Genomic DNA, 10,371 nt, shown 5'->3' with positions numbered 1-10,371 from the left:
AGATCTGTGCAACTGCACCTCAGTGCTGAGGACTTGCTTTGGGAGCACACAAAAACTGCCGAGGCAGGCGCCAGCAGCCAGGCAGAGCTGGGGGGGTGGGAGCTGCTCCCATGCCTGGGGCTGCCTTGGGCTCAGCAGCCTTTGCTGCAATGGGATGGAGCTGCTGCTTGGGCAGGCGCTGCCCCGTGGCACCAGGAACCAGCTCCACAAGCCCGGTGCTGCCAGTGCTCAGTTTGTGACCAACATCACGAGGTCCTGCCAGTAACAGAGGGACTTTGATCACAGAAGTTCCCCTTTGATCTTATCCCTCAGTGCGTCCCCTGTAGGGTTATTTTTAGGGCTCTGTTCTCCCCCTGGGGGTTTTACATTGTTTGTTACTGCAGCATCCGAGCACAGGGGACTTTCAGCTCTGGATGGGTTTTCAGAAGAGCTCCAAATTCAGCACTGGGCTTTTCTGTCAAACCCAGCCTCTCTGATGCTCTCCGAACACTGGAAAATCTGGTCCCAACCTCCTCTGGGAACTCCAGACCCGAGGTTTTCTTCCCTGCCTTACTCGAGCTGCTCATGGTAGGAGGCTGGTTCCTCTGTTAGGGGAGAGCTCCTCGGTGGGCAGGTCAGAGCTCCGGGGGGGGTCTGTCCTCACCTTCCCTCTCAAGGTGCCTGTCTCCTCTGCTCATTTAAGGACCAGCTGCTCCAAGCAGGACAGTGCAGCCAATCCCCTTGGTGCCTGTGGGGTTTCTGTGTGCTTCTGGGGCTGGCTGCAAAGCCCCTGACATCCACTGTAAGTCTCCGGTGAGGTCTTGGTGGGCTTCTTTCAATGCCTGTGAAGAGGAAAATATTTTGCCCGAGGTCCCTGAGTGGGCTCTGCTGTTGGAAGATGCACTTCTGTGACCCCTGCATGAGGTGCCTCTCCAGCACTGCCAGTGTGAGAGCAGGGGTGCCCATCGTGCTAGGGCTGCGCTAAGGAGGGTTTGGATTCATTCTTCAACTCAGGTACAAACACTAAAGGCAAAGGAGAGGGGTGGGTGCTTGGCAGCTCTGGTGCAGCCAGGGAGGCTTTGTCATGGCCACAGGGCTGCCGGGAGCCGTGCTCACAGCAGCGGGGAAGGGGCTGGGTTGTAGGGTTCTTGCTCTCCAGTTTTGCTGCAAAATCCATGTTCCCCTCCATGCAGTGTGTGATGTGTGATGTGTGATGTGTGATGTGTGTGCTCCCCTCCCCTCTGCAAGGTAAGGCCCTGCTCTTCTCTTGCTGCGGGCGTGCTGCTCACCCGAAGGGGAAATGGGCCCTTCCCTCTATGGCGCATCTGTCTGTGCCGTGTTCTGTATTTACTTGTGGCGTGCGTCAGGCGTTGCTTGCAGGAGTAAAGAGGGATGTGAATCTGCAGGAGGGAAGGCTGCTGCTGCAGAGCAGCTCTGGAGCATGCTGAAGTGGTTTGCAGCTCCCCAGCAAACCGGCTGGTCCTTGTGTAGTGCTGGGACAGGGAGCCTGCAGCTGGGAAATCCAGGGGCCAGCAGCACAAACTGAACCCATCGGAGGCTGCAGCAATGGGGAACCTTTCCTTCCCTATAACCCCAACAAGCAAATGTGTACCAGCAATCTAGGAGCTCTCTTGAAGCAGTTGTCTGCATTAAGTCTCCAAAGAGTGTTTGGTCTGCAGCAGCAGAGGGAACAGAGGCCCCTGAGCTTCAGCTCTGCACTTGGTATGGAAATCTTCCATCTTTCCACAAAGCAGAGTACAGGCTGTGCCTCTTCCCTCTGCCTCCCAGCACAGGCATCCACTTCTCCAAAGGGGAAGGGCCATGCTCCGTCCTTGCCTCTGAGGGACCAGAACCAACAGGTGAGCTTACACAGTCTTACCAGGCAGCATCGCTGACACTTTATCTTTCAAGCTTCTAATTCCTTGGTTTTTACACAGAAAGAGCCAAGAAATTCTGCACCATATTTGCTCTGTGTTGACCGAGGGTGTCTCTGGGCCGCTCGATAGCAGTGTCTTTTGAGTAACTTCTGGGGAAAAGAAGTCTTTATTTCTTGATTGTACTTTACTGTGTGTCCTTGTACACTGGAGTACGTGGGTGTGCTTTGTTATGCAAATGGAGATCTATCTTTTCAATGTTCTTTACGATATCTTGTAAATGTTTACCAGAAAAGTGTGTCTATATGATATATATATATGGTATAGAGAGAAATATGTGAATTAAGTGGGTTATTTTTTGAGGGGGGCGGGAGGGAGAAGAAATCTTTTGCTTCTAAGAACTGTGTGGTTCCTATAGCACCTACTCCATGATGTGCCAATCTGTCACTGTCCCTGTACTGTGAGAGTTGTTCTGGTACAGCAGCAGGAGGCTCAGAGCAGAGCCCCCATCATGACCTCAGCCTGGGTTTAGTTCTGACCTTAAAACTGGGAAAGAAGAAAGGAGGAAAGAGCATTACAAAAGGCTTTGTTTGAGCAGCGGGGCTGAGTTCCACAGAGCAGACCTCTGCTCGAGCGGGTTCTGTGCCAGCCCTGGCATTAGCTTGTGCAAGGGCAGTTGCAGGGTTGAGGCTTGGTGTGTGTTGCAAGGAAATTGGATAGTCCCAAGAATACGGCCTGTCGTGTAACGTGGGAGTGAAGTCATTCTGCTCTGCAGCTGATCAGACCTCTGCTTAGGAAAGGAGAATTGTGTGCTCCGGACAGAGGAGCTGATCCGCTCTCCCGGCTGCAGGCAGTGCCCCAATGCACTGCTCCGCTCCAGGTCCTACACAGGCCAGTGAAAGCCATCTGCTCCCCATACTCCCCTGAGAACTCGAGTCTGAACCCGCAGGTGCAGCTCTGTGCAGGTCTGAGGGAGGAGACGTGAGCGGTTTCCATGCCCTGCAGTCGTGGATGCTTCCCTATTGCCCACCCTGCCGGACCCTGGCCATGCTGCCTGCGTAGGAGCAGGCAGGACAGGAACAGGCTGTGACGGTCCCTGTGCTCTGCCGTTCCCCAGCCCCTGTCCGTGCGTGATCCCAGCTCGGTTTGATCATCAGATCCGCAGTGGCAGCTCTGCTCCTTGCTGGCCACAGGTTTAGGTGCTTGTAGAGACCTGGTGTGAAGCAGAACCGGGAGCCTGGGGCTTGAGATCTATTTGCTGGTTAAAACCTGCTAAATTTAAGCACAGGTTTTCGTTGTGCAGCTGCTCGTGGCCCTTCTGCCCGGCTCTGCCCCTCTGCTGGGAGGAAGCTCTGTTGTGGGCTCCTGACAGTGGGGATCCCGTGGTCCTGCGGGACATGCAGCTCTCCCAGCTGTTCTGCCACAGGATTGTGTTTACCAGGGCGGGAGAAGCCCATGGCAGGGGAATTCTTGCCCTTATACAGTCATCTTGTCTGGCTCCTTGGGGAGAGGAATGTCTCATCCCAGCGGCTCCGTGCCGCTGAAATCCACCCCCTGCAATGGCACTGCAGCCTGGGACTATCTTTAGCCTGGTCGCTCTGCTCTGTGGGACCAGGGACTGGGGCTGCTGCCCCTTCTGACTCCAGACTGCTGCATCCTGCCCCTGGGCGCAGCATCCCACTTGTCCCAGCCTGTGTTCCCTGCTCCGGGTGGCTGCAGACTGAGCTGGAGTGAAGGATGGACACGGGCTGAGATGCTCAACTCACATTGCACCCGTGCTGAGCATCCTCAGAGGCATGAGGGATTCACTTTATGAGCCGCTCAGCTCACAGTTATCTTGGTATCTTTAAATACAGTGAATGTCCCAGTGCCATGTTCCCCGAGGGTGTTACTGATGGATTCCCTTTCTGCATTTGAGCTTTCTGCTGATGCAACCTACCAAATAGCTCCTGGTACCCATCCCTTTCAGTGTTACTCATGTAAACCCTTTACAAGTTGTTGTTGTTCCTAAACGTGGTTTTTACAGGAGTTGCTCTCTCACTGTGTTGAGTCTCTGAACTGCTTTGCTATGGGTGTGATTCATGAAGACTGAGAGGGCTTTTTGTGTGGGGACTTCTTGCTGCCACCCTGTTCTGCTCTCACCCAGCCTCTTACGATCTGGACATCCCTTCACATACCCACATGGACCTTTCCATCACTGAGAACTGGAAATCAGATCAAGAGAAGTGACATTCCTGATGTGGTAACTTGGAATTGTGGTTCTGCCACAGCCCATCCATGGGTGAGCTGAGCTGAGCCCATCCCAAAACCCCACCTTGGAGAAACCAGCCCTGTGGCCAAGAGCAGTTCATGGGATAGATTCTTCTTATTCTTTCTCCTTTGTTCATTTCTTATTTAAATCCAGCTGGCTGGTTTTCCTTTCTCTCCCCATTTACTTGGGTTAATCCCTTGCACTGGGAGCTGCTGTGGCAACAGTCCTCAGAATAGGTGTGAGACCAGGTTAGGATCCTCATCACCTCAATTTGCTTTTAATAATCTCTTACAACGTCTTAGATCTCTGCTCTCTCCTGTGGTGTTGCTGTTCAGAGCCCTTCCATCAGGAGGCCTGAAATGATTGGCATTTCATCAGACATCTGTCCAACATTCCTTACTCCGTTTGGGAATTTCCACTTGGGCCGAGCAGTTCTGGGCTGGTTTTCAGCATTTTACAATCGCCTGAGCACAAATTGGTGGTGAAAGAGCACAACCTGCGGATGAAGTGACACTTCTCCAGCGGGCCCGAAGGGTTGGAACTCGCCAGAGCCAGTTTCCAGACACCCTGAAGCAGATAAAATGCCACTTCCTGCTGCCTGCGCTGTTTCAGGCACCCCAGTGGTCCTTGCCCAAGGTCATGATCCTTGTTGCCTGCCCTCAAGTAAGCACATTATCGCTGATAAAGGCACCTGAAGTCTTTGTGGTCCCACTGACACCCCTTTTGTGTGTGGTGCTGGCAGTGAGGGCCGGGTTAAGCTGTTCTGGTGCCGTTTCCATGGTTTGGAGTGTTCAGATTTGTTCTAAGCTTTGTCCGAATCCCGAGTTTCCTGGCGAATGTGCGTTGTTGGAATAGCCATAGCAGTCTGTTAATGTGTCTAATTTTAGATCAGTGATAGGCATATTCAACCTTAAATCCCCGTTCAGTACTTTGATAACTTCCTTTTTGAAATGGGTTTTGCACATGGGGGCCGAGCGGGAGCTCAGGGATGGAGCTGCAGGTCCCAGCCCCTGGTCCATGTCAGGCTGTGGTGGCTCCTGAGCCACTGCCACACTGAGGGTCTGGGGCTCTATTATTAGTATTATTTAAATTATTATTTAGTTTTTAATAAATCAATGCTAAAATTGAAACTATGCACAAAATGTTCAAGATACCTGGAAGGTTTGAGGATAGGTGTGGCTTCGGGGTGAGGAAGGGAAAGGATTGAAAAGGCAAATCCTGGATACTGAGGTACTAAAAACTTCCTTTTCACAGCACGTAAGATCCACTTAAATCCTTAGAAGTTCAATCTCCTCTCGGAGGTTAATTCCCAGGAGCCAGGGAAGGAGAAAGGTGTCATTCACGAACAGAATTAATGAGAACCTGTGTTGTTAATCCCGTCATAGACCCACGGTTGTCACCTCCCTTGTGCTAAGGTGTGTTCTGCAGAGCCTGGCGCTGGGCTGTCGCCCTGCTGCAGCCCTTGTGGAGATGCCAGGAACCATCCCAAGCTCTGTGGGACACGGGGTTACCTCTCCACAGCAGGGCTATGAATGTATCTGATGTCCTGGCATTAGACTTTTCTGTTGCCCTACACTGAATTGCTGCTTTTCTCTGTTGATGCCATTTTGGTCTCTGGGAGTTGCTCTATTGAGCTTAACAAGCACTATAGCTTTTAATATATTTGTAGAAGTGCTGCTAATGTTCTGGGATGATTTGAATTCCACTCTGTGGTACAATATCTGTTTTATATTATTTTATCCATGCTTTTGTTTTTTATGTCAACTGTTCCTTATTGTTGTTCAGAAAGAAGAATTAAAGCTCTATTCTCTATGGTTAATGTATTTTCAAACCGATACCATCCTGGTGGTTCTTTATGGCTGCGCCGGTCCCTGGTAACACAGAGGATGTGGAGGGCATCAGAAAGGCAGCAGGGTCCTGCCTGTGTGCGGGGCTGGCACTTGGCATCCCTGCAGCCTCCAGAAGGTCTTTGGGTGCTCCCTGGGGAGAGTGCTGTGTGTGGGGAGATGTGAATGGTGACCCCAGGAGCGCACGGTGCCACCAGCCACCTCCTCACGATGTGCTGTTGGCTCCTGTTCCTGCACTGGGAAGAGAGCAAGGATTTGCATCGGCCCCAGCATCATGTTTGAAGCAACACCAAGCAAGTTTCAATGCATTTCTAAACACGGGATAGGAGTAAAAGTGAGGGTGGATGTGAGCTCCAGATTCCTGCCTCGACGTACTTAGTGCGAGAAGAGGCTTAATTAAATACACCTAGCATTTAATTAATCCTTAATATGTTTGCTTCTTGGGGCCTGTTTGCTCTCATGGCACAGCACCAGGTTTCAGAGCAGGCTCGCAGTGAAGGGCTTCAAAAGGCTGGTGAAGACACTCCCAAACACACATAGCTTGTGAAGTGCCAGGGGGGTTCAACCAGCCTATGTTACTTACCTGGTATTGGCAACTTAATCACTATAGGCCTGGTCTCTGAGGTGTGAAAGCAGACATGCTCTGCACTCAGGGTGCAAGGCGCTGGCCAAATCCTGCTGTGGGGAGTAAATGATCCTAAAAGTGAGTTTCGTTCGTTTTGAACTGGGATATTTTCCCACAAAAGCAGGTATCCTGAGGTTGTGCTTTGAAGTGCTCTGAGATTTCCATCGGGATTGCCACCTCCTGCAGTGAGGAGACACCAGCCTGCAGCGGCTCCTCAATGGTGGTGGTTCCCTATCTGCTGCAGGAAGAAAAGCTCCCTGGGCTGCAGACAGGGGCACTTCAGGAGATGCCACTTTGGGTGGCAGCTCCCAGGAGGACAGGAGGGGTGGTGGCAGCCGCAGGGTTGGTTTGATCCTCTGCTGCATGAGTCTGAGCCCTGAGGCTGCTGCTGCTGCTGCCAAACCAGTTTTCCACGGCACATGCCCGGGGCAGCCCATGGCGGTGGTGGGGTTGGATGGGACGAGGGGCTGTGGGGGTAAGTCCAGGGCTTGTCTCCAGTCACCCTCCCTGCATCGCTGTGGCACAGGGCACCCACACAGCACCTCGGCCGTGGCCTCAGTGCCAGGAAGGACCGGGGTTTTTATAACGCATTATTAACGTGCATGAACGAACACGTTAAACCTCGATGCAAACAGAGTACTTCTCGTCTAAACACCTACTTTGTACAGGAGCGCGCTGTCCTGGTAGCACCTCTGGCTATGTCTGACTGTGAAGGTGTTCTAACACGTATTCCAGGATGCCTTTTTGCTAAGGAAAATAAAGCCATTGCACAAAGGCTTACCCACAGAGCAGCAAACCTGGGCACATCCTTTGGAAAGCCCCATTTTGCTGGACAGGCAGCAGTAACGTACCCCGATGCCAGGGTGAGGGGCACCAGCATGAACTGTGCTGGCAGCTGGGGCTCCTTACCCTGCCCAGCATCACTGTGAGCCCAAAGCCTGTAGGACAGGACCAGATTTGCCAGCCTGGGGTTTGGAGTTTCCTGCTGGATCTGAGTGTGGTGCAGTGATTTGAGCCATGGTGTTTCCAACGAGCTGTGGATGTAGCTCACAGCCATGAAAAACAAGCTCAGATACAGGAGACAGAAGAGCAGGGATGGGCTGAGCTGCTCCTAAAGCACAAGGAAGTGGAGGGCTTTTTCCTGGAGCATTTCTCAGAAAGCGAAAGCATTTCTGCAGCACTTCTATCTGCTGCATTGGGGTGACATTCAGAGCAGAAAGCTCCCATCTGTGACCATGCACCAACTGAGGTCATTTGGGCTGCTCTAGACCAAAGTCTGTTTTCTGGGCAGCTTCCAGGAGCTCGGTTGTTTGGGAGGAAGATGCTGTGAGGGCTCATTCGTGCTCTCTGGTTTAGGGACTGGGGTGGACAAGTTTGAGCTGTTCTGAGATCAGCAAATGGAACAAAGACGCTTGCTGGCCTTTATCGCCTCGGCTGACAGCGTTGTTGTTGTTGGCCGCGGTACAGGCGCGCGCTGAAATCTGAGTCACTGCCTCGGGAAACACAAACAGACTCCCAGGAAATCTGCTTCCCTTTGTTCTCCCACAACCCCCCCTACATCCCACCATGTGCCGTGTGCTGATAGCGCGGCCGGGATGGGTTTGTATTGCTGGCAAAGATTCCACACCCACGGAATGTTCACCCTCATGCAGCAGAACCTCCCCTCCAGTGCACGCTAACAGCTCCTTCCTGCCCCAGAGCGCTGTACACACTAATGGGATGCTCGATTATCCCTGTTGTTTTGTCAAGGATTCCTGGCTATAGTTGCTTGGTTGAGAACCTGCCTGGATTTCTCCTTCCGGGAGAAAGAAGTATACTGCGGCAGGGCTGTGCCCTCCACTGTGCTCTGTGCTGGGCCCTTGGTGCTGTCTGTGCAGCTCTGCACTGATTTTCATGGTGGATGAGGATGAAGAGCAGGGAAAGGAGCTTTTGAGGCCCCTGCCGTGGTGGTGATGGGGAGCAGGAGGATTTTCTGCCTTCCTTTCTGCAGCTGATCTGTAGTCAGCACCTTCCTGCAGTATTCAGTGCCTGCGAGGTGCAGTTTGCTCCTGGTCAGTTCCTCATGAGGCCATATCCTGAACCTTCACTGACAGTTTTGGCTTCCATGGGAGCACTTTCTTCGTGGCAGGTTGTAAGATGGGACATTGAGGTGCTTCACTGCTTAGGGCCAGTGCATTTCAAACTCCTGTGGGCCTGAGAAGAGAGATGCTTGTTCCCCAGCTCCAGATGAAGGGGTTTTGCATACATCTGCACCTCTGCACAACAGGAGCGACTCTCTCAGAGGGAAGAGACGGAGCTTGCTAATGGCTGGAACAGAGGAGGGAATCTTGGCCACTGCACTGGTAAGGTTGGGCAGAGCCCACTGCTGTTATAGCAGAGGTAGCACAGGAGCAGACTTACATCTCCATGGAGGCAGCGGGGCAGCTGCTGCTCCAGAGCTGGTTTATAAAGGCAAAGGTGTTTGCCTGGGATCTCCGCACTGGCTCCGTGGCCTGACCTCAGGTTTGCAGGCGTGTAACGTGGTTTGGCAGTCGCTCCATGGGATATATGCAATTAACCCATTTCTCCACTACAGGGCACTGACAGACTATGGCGAGAGGAACAGATCACAGAGCAGCCCTGCTGCTACACCCAACAGTGGAGGTTATTCACTGTTTAATGCAGTTCTTAGTTGAATTCTGAAACAGTTAATTCTATCATAGAGAGGAGAAACAGTGGCACTACCCATGTGAAAGCAGAGCTGCTGGTAAACTGGTGCCTCAGCCCAACAGAGCCTTTTGTGGGCTTGATGGCAAAGAATGTGCTTAAAAATGGAAACTTCTGATAGAGAAAGGGCCTGTCATTCTGTTCCGTATGCGAGCTGTATATTGCTTGCATATCATCACACTGATGGGCTGGTGAAATCATAAACCAAAGGTTCAAAGCTCAAATGTCTGTGCAAGATGGAGCTGGCAGTGTCTGTTTGCTATTGCCATCCACACCGGAGCGTGGAATTACAGCTCTAATGTATATACATGGGGTGATAGGACAGGGCTCTGCATTTAACTCTGCCCCTAGATTGCAGCTCACTCTGGTCCAACACTGGTGGGCCAGGGGGAGAAAGGATCACACAGGGCCTCAGGTGGGGAGGGAGCACAGGGGATGAAACCCTTCCTAGAGGGCTGTGTGCTCTGTGTTTGCCCAAGGGAGCCACAGTGGTGGGTGATGTTGGGTGATGGTGGGTGATGGTGGGTGATGGTGGGTGATGACGGGTGACAGTGGGTGACATTGGGTGATGATGGGTGATGTTGGGTAATGGTGGGTGATGTTGGGTGATGATGGGTGATGGTGGGTGATGATGGGTGATGACGGGTGATGATGGGTGATGGTGGGTGATGATGGGTGATGGTGGGTGATGGTGGGTGATAGTGGGTGATGGTGGGTGATGGTGGGTGATGATGGGTGATGGTGGGTGATGGTGGGTGATAGTGGGTGATGGTGGGTGATGGTGGGTGATGATGGGTGATGGTGGGTGATAGTGGGTGATGGTGGGTGATGGTGGGTGATGATGGGTGATGGTGGGTGATGGTGTTCTCCTGCCTGAGCTGGGGTGCAAGGGCTGAATGTGATGATTGGTGCTAGGTACCTGGCTCCCACAGTTCCATGGTTCCCTGCTCTGTTCTGGACCCGCACTTCAGCCATTCCCATTCCCACACATTTGCGATGTCCCCAGGGCAATAGGAGCCAAGTGAGGGTGAGGATACAGCCCCTCCAGCTCTGCACTGGAGGCTTGTCGAGACCAGGCCTGCTCTGCGC

This window comes from Psittacula echo (genome assembly GCF_963264785.1).
Source record: "Psittacula echo genome assembly, chromosome: 13".
Taxonomy (NCBI): domain Eukaryota; kingdom Metazoa; phylum Chordata; class Aves; order Psittaciformes; family Psittacidae; genus Psittacula; species Psittacula echo.
Note: the sequence above shows the minus strand (reverse complement) of the source record.